Genomic DNA, 12,739 nt, shown 5'->3' with positions numbered 1-12,739 from the left:
ATATATATTCCCTTTTCATTCTTTTCTCCTAGCTTTAGTGTTAGGGTTAGTATTACCATTAGGGCTAGGGTTAGGGTTACAGTTAGTGTTAGTTTTAGGGTTATGGTAAGTATTAAGTTTATGGTTAGATTTAGGTTTAGGTTTAGGTTTATGGTTAAGTTTAGCGTTAGGGTTATGGTTAGGTTTAGGATTAGGGTTAGGTTTACCATTAAGATAGGCTTAGGGTTACGATTAGTGTTAGGGTTCTGCTTACAATTAGGGTTAGTGTTAGGTTCACTGTTATGGTCAGTGTTAGGGTTAGGATTACCATTTGGGTAAAGGTTAGGTCTACGGTTCTATTTAGGGTTATGGTTAAAGTTACAGCAAGGGTTATTTTAGGGTTACAGTTAATGTTAATGTTAGGGTTAGGGTTACATTTAGGTTTAGGGTTAGGTTTATTGCTTGATCTATGGTTAGGCTTAGGGTAATGGTTAGCCTTAGGGTTAGGGTTACAGTAATGGGTAGGGTTAGGGTTACCTTTATGGTTAGGGTTAGGTAAAGGGTTAGGGTTATGGTTAGTGTTAGGTTAAGGTTACAGTTTCAGTTAGGGTTAGGTTTACTGTTAGGGTGAGGTTACCATAAAGGGTTACTGTTAGGGTTAGGGTTAGGTTTATGGCTAACATTAGGATTAGGGTTACAGTTAGGCTTATGGTTAGGAATAGGTTTACAGTTAGAGTTGAGGTTAGGTTTACAGGTAAGGATAGGTTTAGGGTTACTATTTGGCTTCGAGCTTGGGTTACGGTTAGGAGTAGTGTTAAGTTTATGGCTACTTTTATGTTTAGGGTATGGTAAAGTTAAGTGCTAGGATTTTAGTTACGTTTAGGGTTAGGTTTATGGTTACGGTTCTGGTAAAGTTTAGGGATATAGCTATAGTTAGGGTTTAGTTACCCTTATGGTTAGAATTATGATTACAGAAAGTTTTAGGTTTAGGTTTAGATTTACAGCTAGGTTTAGGGTTAGGGTTAGGTTTAGGTTTAGAATTAGGGTTAGGAGTATGGCTAGGGATAGATTTAGCATTACAGTTTGGTTAGGGTTAAAGTTAAGATTAGGGTTAGAGTTAGTGTTAGGGTTAGGGATATAGTTAAGGTTAGGTTTAGGTTTACGGTTAAGGTTAGTGTTAAGATTATAGTTAGATTTAGTTTTAAGGTTAACTTTAGGTTTAGGGTTGTGGTTATAGTTAGGGTTAGATTTAAGGTTAGGGTTAGGGTTACAGTTATGGTTATGTTTTTTTTCTTTTTTTTTCAGTTAGGTTTAAGTTTATGGTTACTGCTAGAGCCTGGTTTAGAGTTACGGTTATGGTTAGGATTAAATTTAAAGTTACGGTTAGCTTTAGGGTTAGGATTACGTTTATAGTTAAGGTTTTGTTTATTGTTAGGGTTACAGTTAGTGTTGGGGTAGTGTTACAGTCAGGGTTAGGGCTATGATTAGTATTACATTTAGGGTTAGGTTTAGGATTAGTGTTACGGTTACAGTTAGGTTTAGGGTTAGGTTTGGTTTAGGGTTATGGCTAGATTTATGGTTAGTTTTAGGTTTAAGGTTAGTGTTAGCTTTTGATTTACATTTGGTTAGTGTTAGGTTTACTGTTAGGTGTTCATTCTAGGTTTACAGTTAGGGTTAGGTCTAGGGTCATGGTTACAGTTAGGATGAGGGTACATTTTGGGGTAGGGTTAGGGTTATGGCTAGGGTTAAGGTTAGATTTAGAGTTATCATTAGGGTAAAGTTTAGGGTTAACGTTATGGTTATGGTTAGGGTTAGGGTTATGGTTAGGTTTAGGCTTGGAGAGGGTTAGGATTACAGTTACGCTTAGTGTTATTGTTTCGGTTAGGGTTAGGTTTAGGGTTAGGGTTAGAGTAAGCATTACTGTTAGGATTAGGTTACAAATTACCATCTGCAGTGCATTAGCTTAGTTCACAGGTATCAGTATATATATTTAATCAGGGTGAGAATCTTTCCAATTAACTGCTACATTCAAAAATCTTCTGAAGATTCTCAGGATCATTGCCTTGCTCATCTTTTACATATAACTGTATGGCTTGACATTGTCATGTTTCCTAGCTCATCTCCTTTCCCTCTCTTGATTAGTTAGTCCTTGAGATCCTGCTTTCCTTTAACTTGTATTATATCTTTCTATTTGTATTTCTTCTTTGGAGTTCTTATACTAGGGAGACTATACGATATTTACACATGTGTGTCGGGTTTATTTCACTTATGAGTATATGTTCAAGTGGCATCCACTTCAATATAAAGGCTTGCAGTTTATCTTTCTTAGTAGCTGAATAATACTCCATTGTGTAAAAATACCACATCTTTCTCAAACATTCCTCAGGTGATGGGCATCTCTGAGTTTGGTTTGCTCTTCCTTTTCTACTTGTTAAAGGTGCAGCATTAGGATGTTTATAGGTTAGAGTTAGTGTTAGGTTTATGGTTAGCATTAGATTTAGGGTTAGGGTTAGGGTTATGGTTAGGGTTAAGTTTAGGTTTAGGATTATGGCTAGGTTTAGATTTAGTGTTAGAATTAGCCTTACGGTTAGGGTTAAGGTAGGGTTAGAGTTACTGTTAGGGTTTGGTTTATGGTTAGGGTTAGGGTTAGTGATATGGTTATTGTTAGGGTTTGGGTTACTGTAATGGTTAGGATGGTGATTATGGTTAGGTTTATGCTTAGAGTTATGGTCATGGTTAGGGTTAGTGTTACAGCTAGGGTTAGTTTTTGGGTTAGGGTTACCGTTAGGTTTACGGTTAGTGTTAAGGTTATGGTTAGGATTAGGGTTAAGGTTAAATTTAGGGTTAGTTTTAAGGTTATGGTTAGGATTAGGGTGAGACTTACTGTTAGGGTTCAGGTTAGGGTTTGGTTTCTGGTTAGTGTCAGGGTTACATCATGGTTGGTTTAGTGTTAGGGTTATGGTTAGGCTTAGCGTTAGGTTTCCTGTTAGGATTAGGGTTAAGTTTACTGTTAGGATTTTAGTTAAAGTTACTATTGGGGTTAGGGTTACACTTAGTTTTATAGTTAGGGTTAGGGCTAGGCTTATGGTTACACTTAAGTCTAGGGTTATGGTTAAGGTTAGGGTTGGTTTTCAGTTTATAGTTAGGTTTCAGTTTAGGGTTGCTGTTAGAGTTAGTGTTAGGGTTATGATTAGGGTTAATTTTGTGGTTATGGTTAGGGTTAGTGTTAGGATGAGGTTTAGGGTTATGGTTACAGTTACAGTAAGGGTTATTGTTAGCTTAACAGTTAGGGTTACAGGTTGGGCTAGGGTTATAATTAGGGTTACAGTTAGGTTTAGGTTAAAAATTACAGTTAGGTTTAGTGTTAGGCTTAGGTTTTGGGTTAGGTCCAGGATTAGGGTTAAGGTTCATTTTTGGAGTTAGGTTGAAGGTTAGGGTTGGGTTTAGGATTAGGTTTAGTGTTACACTTACATTTATGGTTAGGATCAGTGTTAGTGTTAGGGTTAGTTTTACCATTAGTGTTAGGGTTAGTGTTAGGGTTAGAGTTAGGTTTATTTTTCAGTTAGAGTTATGGTTAGGCTACAGTTAGGATTAATACAAGTGTTACTATTAGGGTGAAAGTTAGGTTTATGTTTAGGGTTAAGATTGGAGTTATTGTTGCGATTAGGGTTAGGGTTAGTGTTACAATTACGGTTATGCTTAGTGTTAGATTTTTGGTTAAGGTTAGGGTTGGGTTTACCTTTAGGTTTAGGTTTACAGTTAGTTTAGGGTTAGAGTTAGGGTTAGGGTTAGGTTATGATTAGGGGTACAGTTAAGGTTAGGCTTAGCATTAGCGCTATGGTGTGCATTAGATTTAAGGTTACAGTTAGGGTTAGGGTTACATTTAGGTTTAAGTTTAGGCTTACAGTTAGTATTACATTTAAGTTTAGGTTTAGGGTGACTGTTTGGTTAGAGTTAGGGTTAGGATTTGGGATAAGTTTAAGTTTAGGCTTAGGTGGGTTTTTTCCCATAATTTTATTGAGAAACATATACCAATGAGACAGTTTCAAACCAAATTGGTAGGCAGTTTCAATAATAAACACATTGCATACATTCTTCCTAGTGATTAATTGCTGTACAAGATGCAGACATAATATCCTATTTACAAACACCATTAGAACAAATTTCTCTACTCATTAAGAGAATGTAACTATATATCTATCCTAACCATTTTGAATACACAGATATAAAAAGGACATTCATCTGTATCCCCTTTTTTGTTTAGTTCCATCATTTGAATATTATAGGTGTGTTAACTCAGCAAAATAATCTAAAAGAGTCCAGTAGTCCATAATAGTATTGGGTCTTCTGCTTCACTGACAATGTCAGAAATTGTTGACCTGAGTCCCCTACAGCTCAACCTAACACCATGGCTTTACTTCTTATACTTTGTTTTTATACTTTTCTGCCGGATGATTAAGACCAAGATAAAGCAACAAGAGTTGTAGCTTTTGGGTCGGATAAAGTCAGTGAAATCCCCTCAGGATTTATCCTGAGATCCTATACCTTAGATTGTAAATCCTTTGTCAGTGTCAGCCATGTGGTTGTGTCATGGCCATTGCTTGGCCAATGTGCTCTCTGTGAATAGGCTTATGTTTACGTTTAGGGTTAGGGTTACAGTTAGGGTTAGGTTTGGAGTTATGGTTAGAGTTAAGGTTAACGTTACAGTTGGGTTTATGTTTAGGATTATAGTTAGGGTTAAGGTTACTGTTACAGTTAGGTTTATAGTTGCACTTAGGTTTAGGCTTGGAGTTACAGTTAGGGTTAGGTTTAGGTTTACGGATAGGCTTGGGGTTAAGATTAGAGTTAAGGTTAGTGTTATGTTTATGGTTACGGTTAGACTTATGTTAAGATTTATAGTTAGGGTTACAGTTACTGTTAGGGTTAGTGATATGATTAAGGTTGCAGTTAGAGTTAGGTTTAGTAATAGAGTTAGGGTTAAGTTTATGGTTACAGTTAGGGTAGGGTTAGGGTTAGTGTTAGATTTATGTTAGGGCTACAGTTAGTGTTACTGTTAGGTTTAGGCATAGGGTTATGGTTATGGTTAGGGTTATGGGTTACATTTAGGTTTATGATAGGGTTACAGTTATAGTTAGGGTTTGGGTTACAATTCGTTAAGGGTTAGGAATACAGTTATGGTTAGGGTTCGCATTACCATTAGGTTTAGGGTTATGGTTACTGTTAGGGTTTCATTAGGTTTAGGGTTAGGGTTATGGTTGGGATTGTGGTTAAGATTAGGTTTAAGTTTAGGGCTACAGTTTAGGTAAGGGTTAGGGATATGGTTATGGTTAGGGTTCCTGTTACCATTAGGTTTAGGGTTATGGTCACTGTTAGGGTTATGGTTAGGCTTATGGTTGTGGTTAGGGATAGCATTACAGTTAGGTTTAGCTTTATGATTAAAGTTACAGTTAGGTTTAAGGTTAGGGTTATGTTTAGGTTTAGGATTAGGGTTAGGCTAACTGTTAGGTATAGGTTTAACATTATGGTTAGGGCTAGCATTAGGTTTTTGGTTAGGGGTTAGGGTTAGGGTTACAGGTAGGATTAGGGTTAGGGTTAAGGTTAGGGTTAAGGTTACATTTAGGGTGAGGTTTTGGGTTACATTTAGGGTTATTGTTAAGCTCAGGGTTAGGGTCATGGTTATAGTTACAGTTACAGTAAGGGTTTTTTGAGGGTAACAGGTTTAGGGTTAGGGTTAGGCTTAGGATTACAGTTAGGGTTAGGTGAGGGCTTCATTTAGGCTTAGGGTTAAGGTTATGTTTGGGATCATGATTACTGTTAGTGTTAGTGTTAAGGTTATGATTAGTTTCAGGTTTATGTGTAGGGTTATGGTTAGAGTTAGAGTTACAGTTACAGTTATGGTTAGAATTATGTTTGTGGTTAGGAGTAGTGTTAAGGTTAGGCATAGGGTTATGTTTATGGTTAAAGTTAGTATTAGGTTTACGGTTAGTGTTACATTTAGGGTTAGAGTTAGATTTTGTTTTTGAGTTAGGGTTAGAGTTATGGTCAGGGTTAGGGTTTGAGTTATGATTACGGTGAGGTCTATGGTTAGGGTTAGGTTTAGAGTTACATTTAGTATTGGGGTTAGGTTTAGTTAGGGTTAGGTTAAAGGTTAAATTTAAGGTTAGGGCTACGTTTATGTTTAAGGCTAGAGTTCTGTTTATGATTTCATTTATGGTTGAAATTATATTTAGAATTAGGGTTAAGGTTAGGGTTAGGGTTAGTGTTAGAGTTAGAATTAGTTTATTTTTCCTGTTAGATTTAATGTTAGGATTACAGTTAAGGTTAGTGTTACAGATAGGTTTGGGTTATGGTTACAATTAGTCTTAGCATTAGGGTTAAGTTTACAGTTATATTCAGGAGTAGGGTTACAGTTATGGTTATGGTTAAGGTTACTGTTAGTGTTAGTGTTGCAGTTAGGGTTGTTAGGTTTAGGATTATAGTTTGAGTTAGAGTTATGGTTAGGGTTAGGGTAAGAGTTACTATTAGAGTTAGGCTTAGGGTTATGGTTATGATTAGAGTTAGTGTTAGGGCTAGGGTTAGTGTTTAAGTTACATTGATGCTTAGGATTAGGGTTAGGGTTATGCTTAGTCTTATGGTTAGGGTTACACTAAGGTTTAGGGTAAGGGTTAGCATAAGGGTTACTATTAGGTTTAGGGAAGGGCTAGGGTTTTGGTTAGGTTTTGGGTTAGGATTATAGTCAACGTTAGGGTTATTGTTAGAGTTAGGGTTAGATTTAGGGTTAGGGTAACTTTTTGGTTCAGGGATGCGGTTAGAGTTAGGATTACATTTAGGGATAGGGTTAGACTTATAGTTGGGTTTAGAGTTACAGTTAGTTTTGGGTTAGGGTTAAATTTAGGATTAGGGTTAGGATTCGGGTTAGATTTATTGTTAGGGATAGGATTCCCATTAAGTTTAGGATTAGGGTTACGTTTAGAGTCATGGTTAGGATTAGGTTTATGTTTAGGGTTAGTGTTCCATTTAGGGTTTGGGTTATGTTAATGGTGAGGTTTATGGTTAGGGTTAGTATTAAGGTTAGTGTTAGGGTTATGGTTAAAATTAGGTTAGGTTTAGGGTTAAAGTTAAGTTTAGGTTTAGATTTACAGTTAGGGTTAGTGTTCTAGTTATGGTTTTTGTAGAGGTTAGTGTTAGAGTTAGGGTTCACGTTAGGGTTATGGTTAGGGTTAGAGTTAGGGTTAGGGTAAATGTTAGATTTAAGAATAGAGTTATGTTTAAGGTTAGGTTAGGTTTAGGATTACATTTAGGTTTAGGGATAGAGATAGGGTTAGGAATACAGTTAGGGATAGGGTTTTGGTTACGATTAGTCTTAAGGTCAGGGTTAAGTTTATGGTCATGTTTAGGACTAGGGTTCCAGTTATGGTTAGAGTTACCATAATGGTTAGGGGTTTTGCTATTGTTAGGGTTGGTATAAGGGTTAAGGTTAGGGGTAGGGTTACTATTTGTTTTAAGGTTATGGTTAGGTTTAAGGTTAGAGTTACTAAAGATTAGTGATAGCATTATGATTATGGTTATGGTTAGAGTGAGGGTGATTGTTAGGGATACAGTTATAGTTATAGTTATGGTTAGGGTTAGGCTTAGGGTTACGGTTAGGGTTAGGGTTATTGTTAGCATGAGTGTTAGATTTAGGGTTAGGGTTAGCGTGTAGGTTACACTTAAGCCTAGGGTTAGAGTTATGATTAGTCTTATGGTTAGGGTTATGCTAAGGTTTAGGGTTAACATTAGTTTAAGGGTTACAGTTAAGATTAGGGTTAGGGTTAGTGTTATGGTTAGATTTAGGGTTAGAGTCAATGTTAGGGTTGTGGTTACAGTTAGGTTTATGTTTAGTGTTAGGGTAACATTTTGGGTTACGTTTAGGGATACAGTTAGAGTTAGGGTTACTCTTAGGGTTATGGTTAGGCTTACGGTTGAGTTTAAGTTCATTTTGGGTTAGGGTTAAGTTTAGTGTTGGGGTTAGGATTAGGGTTAGATTTATTGTTAGGGTTAGAATTAGGGTAAGGTTTATGTTTAATCTTATGGTTAGGCTTAGGGTTAGGATTAGGCTTATGTTTAGGGTTATGGGTCGGGTTAGGTTTTGTTTTATGGTTATGGTGAGGATTAAGGTTAGAGTTAAATATAAGGTTAGAGTTGGCTTTACGGTTAGTGTTAGGGTTATGGTTACTTTTAAGGTTAGGGTAGGGTTAAATTTAGGATTTACTTTTATGGTTAGGGTTATGGTTATGGTTACTTTTAGGGTTAGGCTTATGGTTACTGTTTTGTTTAGGATTAACATTAGAGTTAGGTTTAGGGTTATGTTAGGGTTAGGGTTAGGTTTATGGTTAGGGTTAAGTTTAGGGTTAGAGTTAGGGTTTGTGTTAGGTTTAGGGGTAGAGTTACTGTTAGGTTTAGGGTTAGGTTTACAGTTAAGATTAGGTTTATACTTACAGATTTGTTTAAGAGTTAGGGTTAGGGTTAGAGTTTCATGTAGGGTTAGGTTTATTGTTAGGGTTAGGGTTAAGGGTAGGGTTAGTGTTAGGTTTAGGTTTATGTTCACAGTTCGTGTTACAGTTAGGGTTACTGTTAGGTTTAGAATTAGGGTTAGGGTTAAGGTTAGGTTTAGGATTAGATTTAGCATTATAGTTAACGTTAGAGTTATGGTTATGGTTAGGGTTGGAGTTACAGTTAGGTTTAGTGTAGGGGTAGGCTTATTTATAGGGTTAGCGTTAGTTTTAGGGTTAGGGTTATGGTAATGTTGAGGGTTAGGTTTACACCACATCTAGAGTTAGGGTTATAGTGAGGATTAGGGTTAGCCTCAAAGTTAGGGTTACGGTTACCCTTAGTTTTGGGTTATGGTTAAATTTAGAGTTAGGATTAGGATTATTAGGATTAGGTTTAGAGTTAAGTTTGGGTTTTGGATTATGGTTAGGTTTAGGGTTAGGGTAACATTTAAGGTTAAAGTTAATATTAGGATTATTTTTACACTTAAAGTTTGGGTTATTCTTAAGTTTAGGGTTATGGTTGGAGCATTAGTTTTAGGGTTACAGATAGTGTTAAGATTAATGTTAGGATTAATGTTGCATTTATGGTTAGAGTTATGGTTTGGGTTATGGTTAGGGTTAGGTTTAGGGTTAGGGCTAAATTTAGGTTTAGGATTAGCTTTATGTTTACATTTAGGTTTGTTATAATTTATGTAATCATTTCCATTTTTGTAATTAGAACAGCTGTTTTGTTATACAACTCTGTATGCTTCTGTTATAATCTATGTTATTGACTTCATTTTGTAAGCAGAATAGCCATTCTATTATACATTTCTGTATGTTTCCACTGTGACCTCATTATTGAGACCTGCTTTGTATAAGCTGTTAGCTTAAACTCCATCTTGGTGGCTCAAGCCATCCGTTGGACCTCTGAACACAGTTTGTTAATGTTCAAACTATTCCTTTGTTCTTAATCACAGATTATTTAAAGCAATCTGTTCAATGTATCCTGTGATCATCCCCCATATTCTAAGGTAATGATTAATTGTTCTAGGATATAATTCCCTGTTCCCAAATTGTCTTGATATCCAATTTGTGACATCCCATCTTCAACACCATGCCATAAAATTTAATTATCTGTTCCTGAAAATTGTAACCGCATGTTGAAAGAATCTAAACAGTGTCCTGTAAGTGGACGATGAACTCTTTGCTGCATCCCCTTGTGCTCAAGTCACAAGACCTCCCCTTTGCAGTTTTCAGCCTTAAAAACCCTTGTATTTCCCCACCTGGGCACGCGCATACTTGGAGATGAGAGTACATGCCTCTGCTGAGCTCATCTAATTAAAGCGCTTTTAAGTTGAGTGCGATTTTTGATTTTTAGGTTACAACATTTGAGGGCTTATCTGCAATCTCTCCAACAGGTGATCACCCCTGGACTCAACCCTCAGAACTTCTCCATCTCCAAGGATTTTTTGATTGGTACCTTATCTTCCAGGTATCTTCTTTCGTTTTGTGTGTATGTTTCTATGTTTGTTTTATTGTCTTGGCCTTGCATTTGTTTTGGGTGGACGGACCTAGGTGTCCCTTGTGCAATGGAGTGGGACGCCCTCCATTTATTTGAGTTCTGCTTCTTGGTTTTAAGGTTTCATTTTATGAATGCTTTTGATAAAGCAGAACTTTTGTTTTTCTACTCTGGTGACTTTGTTGAAATAAAGCAGTCACAGAGACTTGTGATTGTCATTTGTCTTTGTTTTTGTTCATTCTATTTGTGTTTGTCTGTCCTTCTTGATCCATCCCCAATTATCATGGGACAAACGTCTTATGTGTCACTAGCACCCCTAACCTTGATCTTTAACTATTTTGAAGATTTTAGAGAACGAGCCAGAGGATTCAGAGAACCTGTCTTTTTGGCAAATTATTGGCTTTTTTATGAACAAGAATGGCCCTCCTTTAATACCTCTTGGCCTCCAAGGGCACTTTTGTTCTCTCCACTGCTCAGGCCATTCGCCAAGTCATTTATGACCTGCTTGTCCATCCAGATTGGATCATCTACATAGAAGTCTGGATTGACCTCATCCAGGATCAACCCACCTGTATTAAGAAATTTATCAAGGCTATGGACCACCACCCTACGGCCCTCTTCCTGAGCCCCCTAACTCCTCCAAAGAAACCCCTACAGCCTTCCCCATCACCTACCCTCCCCAGGCCAGGATGAATCCCCTCTCCTTCCCCATCTATCTCCCGATCACACTCTTAGGATCCCCCACTTAGCCCCCCCGAAGGACTCGGAGTCAACATCCTCCATTGTCCATTGCTGGTCCCCCTTTCCCAGACTCGTCTCCAGAAATCTGGGACACACTAACCAGGTCCCTTGCATTCAGGCTTGGATTGATCTTGTCCATGACCCCCTGAAATGACTCAAGGTGTGTTGTTCTGGATGCCATTCCCAGACAACTGTCCAATTCCACCTGGTCACACTGGCAGTTCCAACTAATAAGAAGCTTCTGTGACCCCCCTGACCATCACCCTCAGAACCTGCTTGTTTTGCCTGTTACCTGGTACACAGATTAATTCATTATGCAGTTATTAAAATGTTGGTCAAAACGTGTTGGTAAATCTAAGCTAAAACATGGAAATGTTATAAAGTTATGACATTTCTTTAATGGGATATTTTATGACTATTTTGTTCTCGTATATGTTGCATTTGAACTAGATGCTAAATATACTGGGTTTTTTTTGCTTGACTTTAGACAATACTGCTAGAGATAAGTTGTAGACTTAAAGCCTTTACTGTAAGGTGCTTAGGCAATCTTGTTCAGACTTTTTAAATATTCCTTATAGAACTTGGACAAATAGTGGTTACTCTGCCAGCTAGGAAATGCTCTTAGAGCAGCTGCCACTCTTTAAAGCAAAGGACAGGTTTCCCCAGCTGTTCTTTGGTGAATCCCCGTGAAAGCTTATGGCTCATGGAATGTTGACCAGAGAAATTGCTGGATTCCTTTCTTGAGACATCTCTGGTTGTGTGAGCCAACAGAAACCAAGAATACCTAAGGTGTTAAGATATCATACCTGAAAGTTGACACTGGCTCCTGACCACTGAAAGCTCTCCACTTATCTATTGTACTTTTTATTTCTGCTAGTAAACTAGGAATTTCACCTGATCTCTTCCGTAGAAAAAGTTAATGAGTCACTCTTTCAGAAATAAGGCTAAGACAGCTTGCAATAGTGATTATCAGAGGAAGCTTCTGCTTTTTGTGTTAACTAAGAGTAAGATGTTTGCCAGCTGTATTATGTTTCTACGAATATGTAAAATGTGATGCTACATGATAATAAGTTTCACCTGTGAGCTTCAAATTAAATCTTGTTAATTTGCTAAAAATATTTACCTAGGCAATTAGATGAATTGACCTTTTCATGCAATAGTTATGCTTCCTTCTTAAGACTCCTGTCACCAGACTAGTAGTCTTATGTTCAGATTTTGTTTGCCTTAAGAAAGTCAGTCTAGTATAAAAATGTAGGTGTGGGCCACAGGAGAACTAGTCAGTTCAGTTGCTTATGGCTGATGCTTCCTGACCTTGGGATCCTAAGGAAAAGATAGCCTTAACCATAGCCTCACCCACCATTACTGAAAGTAAGGTTTTCCTTATTTTCATTTCAAAAGGGTGGGCTTCTGGAACAGCTGTAATCCAAGTCCTTAGAAGGCTATACCCATCCTTAGCTGATTTTATAAAAGATTTTCAAGGATAATATCTTTTTAAAAAGTAAAAAGATAGTTTAGAACTTCCACAGTTTATGTGCCTTTTTCTCTGTGACCTAAAATAGATATTGAATCTTAAAAATCTTTAGATGACTCTGTTAAGTACATTGATGTCTTTAGAGGATTTATTAAGATTTATTAAGTAGATTAAAAAACTATAATGTTAATCTTAAACCAAGTTTTTACTTCTATGAAAAGGTAGGCAGCATGAAAAGTTGATGTTGCATTTGGAGATAAATGTTATATTGTTAATTTTAAACAGTTAATTTTAAACAACCAGAAGATAAACAGCCAGTTTATCTTGGTTTAGCTGTAATAGGAACTACCTGCTCCCACTGGAGCAGAAGCAGTCAGACCCCTGCTGGCCTAATAGCGAGGCAGGAGATTGTAATAAAAATATTTTCTTGTATATATTCTTGAAGATCTAAAGACAACTAAGTCCAAGCCTTTAGTTATTAAATTTCAGCTATTTACCAGGAAAAATATAAACCCC

This window comes from Octodon degus, unplaced genomic scaffold (assembly GCF_000260255.1).
Source record: "Octodon degus isolate 3935 unplaced genomic scaffold, OctDeg1.0 scaffold00269, whole genome shotgun sequence".
Taxonomy (NCBI): Eukaryota; Metazoa; Chordata; class Mammalia; order Rodentia; family Octodontidae; genus Octodon; species Octodon degus.
Note: the sequence above shows the minus strand (reverse complement) of the source record.